The sequence below is a fragment of the Mesoplodon bidens genome (genome assembly GCF_964165515.1).
Source record: "Mesoplodon bidens genome assembly, chromosome: 16".
Lineage (NCBI taxonomy): Eukaryota > Metazoa > Chordata > Mammalia > Artiodactyla > Ziphiidae > Mesoplodon > Mesoplodon bidens.
In genome coordinates this window covers 10107089-10114355 of record NC_138173.1, presented here as the reverse complement: position 1 = coordinate 10114355, position 7267 = coordinate 10107089, and positions in this window count along the sequence as shown.

The window sequence follows — 7267 nt, the reverse complement described above, 5'->3', positions numbered from 1 at the left end:
CAAAACTCAACAAACTAGTAAGGTGGTGGTGTCTGAAACACTCCTTCCTGGCCTATGTGTTGAATTTTGCCCCACCTGGATGCTGTGGAGGAATTACAAGTTACAAAGATTGAACCAGAAAGATGGCAGTAAAATGAGGATCGGCAGCAGTGTGTCCCCACTAATGTCTGGCTGGCAAGGGCACATCCCATCCTTCTCCCTCCCCCACAGCGAGCACTTGATTGACTGCTCGCCTCTTCTCTATCCAAGTCAAGCATATCAGTCTATTAAATATCTACTTTTGATAACACTGTACATTGAATTAAGTACTATAGTGAATAGAAAAACTACTTGGATGCTACCTAGACGAGAGAAAATACTTATCTAAAAGAGCCAGGTAGGACTTCCCAGGTGGCACAGCGGTTAAGAATCCGCCTGCCAGGGGCTTCCCTGGTGGCGCACTGGTTGAGAGTCTGCCTGCCAGTGCAGGGGACATGGGTTCGAGCCCTGGTCTGGGAAGATCCCACATGCCGCGGAGCAACTGGGCCCGTGAGCCACAACTACTGAGCCTGCGCGTCTGGAGCCTGTGCTCCGCAACAGGAGAGGCCGCGACAGTGAGAGGCCCGCGCACCGCGATGAAGAGTGGCCCCCACTCGCTGCAACTGGAGAGAGCCCTCGCACAGAAACGAAGACCCAACACACCCAAAAATAAATAAATAAATAAATAAATAAATTTATTAAAAAAAAAGAATCCACCTGCCAATGCAGGGGACATGGGTTCTAGCCCCGGTCTGGGAAGATCCCACATGCCGCGGAGCAACTAAGCCCATACACCACAACTACTGAGCCTGCACTCTAGAGCCCGCGAGCCACAACTACTGAGCCCGCATGCCGCAACTACTGAAGCCCGCATGCCTAGAGCCTGTGCTCCGCAACAGGAGAAGCCACCGCAATGAGAAGCCCACACACCACAACAGAGAGTAGCCCCTGCTCGCTGCAACTAGAGAAAGCCCGTGCGCAGCAAAGAAGACCCAACGCAGCCAAAAATTAATTAATTAAAAAATAAATGGATATTTAAGGGAAAAAAATACTAAAATAGCCAGGTGAAGTGCAGTACAGGTTTCTCCTGGTATCTGAGAGTAGAGCTTTCCTACCAAATCTTGCTTAAGCCAAAATGGGGTAACACTAACGGATGCACAAAGTAAAGAGAGAAAGCACAGGTGCTCATAGACACAGTTCAAAGCTATGGATGCTGGATGCTGAGATGCTAAGTGTGGTTCCAGGAAGGAGCCTGGCAGTGTCACTCTCACTGCTCTGGGTGGTGCCGCCTCTATAATGGCTCATGGCAAAGCAAACACTGAGCGCTATTTTGGCTTTTAGCCTTTTTTTGTAAAAGCAAAAATCCTTGTGGGATTTCTTTCGGTTAGTGAAAACAGGTACTAATGTAGGTTTTTGCAAAAGTGAAGTGGTGTAAAGCAGCCTTTCGAAAAGCAGCGGATACCTGTATAGTGTAAGAATCTTTAGAGTGGTTGCAATAAAGTGCTTTAGGAGTTTACCAGAAGGAAAGATCATTTCCACCCGGGGATCTAGAGGATGTGTTTTTAGCGGAGGTACCATTTGAAGCACAGCCTTTAAGAAGAATGGACTCCCCCAGAAAGCAATCAGAAGTGAGGAGAGGGAGGCTAGTCCAGGCAAAGAAATAGCATGAGCAGAGACTCAGAGATCAGAAAGAGTAGGTCACGTCTGAGAAATCGCACGTAGGCCTGTATTTTTGGAGGGAGGGCAATGCTACAGGAGTGTGGGCCTTCTGTCTCGAAGGATGCTTGGGAAACAAAATATGGGAAGCCTTGAATGTCAGCTGAAGGGCACTCAAACGTATGAATTGCTTATTTTGTGCCAGACCCTATATTAGATTCACATACATGTCATGCAATCTTTGCGGAAAAAAAGAAGTAAGTGGCATTATGCCTGTTTTTACAGAAAGAGAACTCAACTCTGAAAGTGTCCATTCCTTGCTTAGAATCACAGGGCTAGTAAATGCCAGAATCATACTGAACTCGGCTGGCCTAGCTGTAAAGTCCACGCTCTCGGCAACACCACCATGTTCTAATAGACCCAATTCGACAGGCCACAGGGCTCAATGGCCACCAGATTCTATCAGTCCTACCCGCAAATATCTGACCATGATCCATTTCTAAGGCTAATCATCTCTCATCCTACCTGCTGTCATAGCCTCTCTTGTTAGACTACCAGCTTCTCACTGGTCCTGCCTTTATATACCCCTCCACTGCTGCAGTTATTTTTCTGCAAGATTTCATTCTCTGAACTTTTGGCAGAGCAACACTGCATGCGGGTAAATGACTAATTGGCACCTGAGGCCCAATCTGTTTTTCCATCCTTAAATCGCAGGACTCCTAACCCCACGTATACGCTAGGCACACCAACCTTTTCTTTTTTTTTTTAATTGGAGTATAATTGTTTTACAGTGTTGTGTTAGTTTCTACTCTACAGTGGAGTTCCCTGTGTTATACAGCAGGTTCTCATTATCTATTTTATACATATTAGTGTATACATGTCGATCCCAATATCCCAGTTCATCCCACCCTTCCCTTCCCCCCTTGGTGTCCATTTGTTCTCTACATCTGTGTCTCTATTTCTAGGCACACCAACCTTTTCCAAAAATATCACCCTTTCTACACAAGACCTCTCAGAATCAGCAGCTAGGGGAAGGGGCAAGGGAGATGAAGTGTGTGTATTTTGTATTCTGGCCAAAATTCCTCAGAAATTACTCTAATCCCTACATTGTTCTGAGACAAGTTATGTTTGTTTGACAAGATCAACAAACACAGACCTTTCTCTTCTGCCCAGACCTGCTGACAAAGTCTCCAATTTCCTGCTCTATGTCTCATTAGTAATTAGCTATGATTAGAACGACTTATCATGACTGGTTAGGCAAGGTTAGACCTCTTTGTCCTCCTGAAACTTGTTAACTGCGGAGAAAGACATTTCCTGTTCAGATACCTGACAGACTTCTCCTGCTTGCAGAACAACCCCCAGAAGCCACTGCTCACCCCTTTCCATGAAGGTCTAAGGCAAAACCTCCTGAGTGAAACACCCTGATAGTCAGATCCGGGGAGCTGTCTATATTGCAACAGCCAGAATAATCAACCTCTTTACCTGTCCAGTTTTTGTTGTTGATAGAAGCCACCCAATATTCCCTGACAGGTAGGCAGGTGCCCCGTCTGGAGTCAACAGAGAAGTTCTGGGGAAGGTTGTGAGCAACTGTTTTACCTCAGCTTGACTCAGCCCCTGGCCACAGGAATGTTATACAGAACTGATGTGTCTGGGCCTCCCTTGGCTGACTCTGACCTCACTCAATCAATATGTCAGACTAACTTTACTCCTGCACACCCAACACACATATACACACAGTACAGCACCAATGAAGAAGACAACAATTGAAGTAAAAAATACACTGGAAGAGATCAACAGGAGATTAGATGATATGGAGGGATGGATCAGTGACTGGGGACCACACAAGCTGAACAGAAAATAGAAAAAAGAATTTTTAAAATGAGGATACTTTAAGAGACCTCTGGGACAATGTCAAGCATACTAACGTTCTCATTATAGGAGTTCCAGAGGGAGATGAGAAAGAGAAAGGGGCAGGAAACTTATTTGAATAAATAATAGCTGAAAAATTCCTTAACCTGGGGAAAAAAAACAGACATCTAAGTCCAGGAAGCAAAGAGAGTCCCAAACAGATGAACCAAAAGAGGTCTACACCAAGACACATTGTAATTAAATAGCAAAAATTAAATATAAAGAGAGAATCTTAAAAGCACCAAGAGAAAAGCAACTACTTACACACAAGGGAACTCCCTTAAGACTATCGGCTGACTTCTCAGCAGAAACTTTGCAGGCCAGAAGGGAGTAGCATGCTATATTCAAAGTGATGAAAGGAAAAAAACCTACAACCAAGAATACTCTACCCAGCAAAGTTATCATTCAGATTTGAAGGAGAGATGAAGAGTTTTACAGACAAGCCAAAGCTAAAAGTGTTCAGCATTACTAAAGCAGCTTTACAAGAAATGTTAAAGAGAATTCTCTAAGTGGAAAAGAAAAGGCTACAACTAGAACTATAAAAATTATGAAAGGAAAAAATCTCATTGGTAAAGGCATAATACATTCAAGGTTTAATCAACTACTTATAAAATTAGTAAGAACATTAAAAGACAAAAGGAGTAAAATCATCTATATTCACAATAAGTAGTGAAATAATACACAGAACAAAAAGAGGTAAAATTTGACGTCAAATACATTAAAAGTCGGGGGAGGGAGTAAAAAGGTAGTGTTGTTATAATGCGTTCAAACTTAAGAGATCATCAATTTAAAATAATTATATATATATATAATTCATATATATATATAATATATAATCATATATATGTTTATATATATGTAATTTATACAATAATATAATTATATGTATATATGTGTGTGTGTGTTTATATATAAACTTTATGGAAACCACAAAATGAAAACTTACAGATACACACACAAAAAAGAGAAAGGAATCCAAACATAACAGTGACATAGTCATCAAATTATAAGAGAGCAAAAGAAGAAGGAACAAAAAATACAAAAAACAACCAGAAAACAATTTAAAAATGGCAATAAGTACCTACCTATCAATAATAACTTCATTGTAAATGGATTAAATGCTGCAATCAAAAGTCACAGAGTGGCTGCATGGATAAAAAATCAAGACTCGGGCTTCCCTGGTGGCGCAGTGGTTGAGAGTCCGCCTGCCGATGCAGGGGACTCGGGTTCGTGCCCTGGTCCGGGAAGATCCCACAAGCTGCGGAACAACTAAGCCCGTGTGCCACAACTACTGAGCCCACGTGCCACAACTACTGCAGCCCGTGTGCCTAGAGCCTGTGCTCCGCAACAAAGAGAAGCCACCACAATGAGAAGCCCGCACACTGCAACAAAGAGTAGCCCTTGCTCGCCACGACTAGAGAAAAGCCCGCACACAGCAACTAAGACCCAACGCAGCCAATAAATTAATTAATTAAAAAAAAGGATGAATCAGGAAGAAACAGAAAATATGAACAGACCAATTACCAGTAATGAGATTGACTCAGTAATAATAAAACTCCCCCAAAACAAAAGTCCCGGGCCAGGTAGCTTCACAGGTGAATTCTACAAAACATTTAAAGAAGAGTTAGGTCCTTCTCAAATTATTCCAAAAAAATTGAAGAGGAAGGAACACCTCCAAACTCATTCTATGATGGATTAAAGGCTCAAATATAAGATCTGAAGCCATAAAACTCCTAGAAGAACATACACCACCACTGCACCACCAGGGAAGTCCCTGTTATTTATTAAAAGAAATTTAACTCTGTTTATAAGCAGCTCCAAGATATTAATTTTCATGCATCATAATTATCTATTAATTATACAATTTTTCATTATTTTATTGATAATGATGTAAGTTGCACGTAATAATTCACTATTACAAAAAATGCTACAAAGAACATACTTGTATATATTTATTCACACATGCAAGCCTTTTTCTAGGGTACATACCTAAGTCTAAAAAGTGTTTGTGTTACAGAATATGTGCATCTTCACCTTTACCAGATATTGTCTAATTGCTCTCAAAAACAGTTGTAATACTTTACAATTCTACCAGCAGTGTTAAGAGAATTCTAATTTCTCTATACCCTTGACTTAGGTTCACATTTTTGTCATTCTGATGGATGTGACATATTATTTTGTCTTTAATCTGCATTTCCCTGATGACTAGTGAAGGTCTGATTTGTCTTTTCATATTCTTTTCCAATTTTTCTATTAGGTTGTTTTTCTTCCTTGTTGATTTTAGTTCTTCAGTATGTGCTAGAAATGAACACTTTTGAAATTCTGTATTTTGTAAATATACCTTCCAAGTTTGTGCCTTATCTTTAATTTACTTAGTTACATAGAAGTTTTCAAATTATAACATCATTAAATCTACGATTTTTTCCCACTACAATGTCTTTTTTAAAAATATAACTTCCATGGTGGCGCAGTGGTTGAGAGTCCGCCTGCCGATGCAGGGGACACGGGTTCGTGCCTCGGTCCGGGAAGATCCCACATGCCACGGAGCGGCTGAGCCCGTGAGCCATGGCCGCTGAGCCTGCGCGTCCGGAGCCTGTGCTCCGCAACGGGAGAAGCCACAACAGTGAGAGGCCCACGTACCGCAAAAAATAAATAAGTGAATAAATAAATAAATAAATAAAATATAATGTTGTATGAAATCCTTCTGATCACCGAAGTCATGAACATACACTCCTATGTTTTCTTATCAAAGTATAATATTTTGGGGCTTCCCTGGTGGCGCAGTGGTTGAGAGTCCGCCTGCCGATGCAGGGGACACGGGTTCGTGCCCCGGTCTGGGAGGATCCCACATGCCGCGGAGCGGTTGGGCCCGTGAGCCATGGCCGTTGAGCCTGCGCGTCCGGAGCCTGTGCTCCGCAACGGGAGAGGCCACAACAGTGAGAGGCCCACGTACAGCAAAAAAAAAAAAAAAAAAAAAAAAAAAGTATAATATTTTGCCTTTTACATTTACATCTTTACTCACCTGGAGTTTTTGTATTTTTGCCAGGTAATACTTTAATTTTTTCCTACGTGGAGAGTCAATTTCTCCAGTACCACAAATTCACACTTACAAAGGTTCTGTTCAATTGTGTTCAAAACCAGCTGAGAATGTGGGGCCTTTCACAACATCTTTAACCGCACCCATGGAGCTTATCACTCATCATGCCCTTCTACAGCAGCATTACTTTCTTGCCAAACCAGACTACATATTGCATTCACTCTTCTTGAAATACGTTCTCTTCACAAGTCTGGTTCTCTTTTTTCCTTACTAAATTGTAAACTTATGAAAACAGACATTGTCCAATTCGTCTTTGCATCCTCCATACTTGGCATTGAGTTGATTTTCAAACACTCTTCAATTTTATTCCGAATTTGACACTTATAGGTGGGAACGCTCACCTAGTATAAGCCATATCTTTACATTTTGGTTTTCACGCAGAAAGAAAAAGCTGTCTTTCTTCTACTTTCCCACCAAAATATGCCTAGTGTTTCTAAATCTCTTTAAAATTTTAAACAGAAGCCTCAAAAGACTTCTAATGACTAGGAACCCAACTCATCCTTTCTGCCCCGTTTGTAGGACAGTCTGCGCTTGGGGTCAACAGCGAAGTTAGGAGGCACCGTCTGCGGGCCTGGCCTGGCCTTGCCC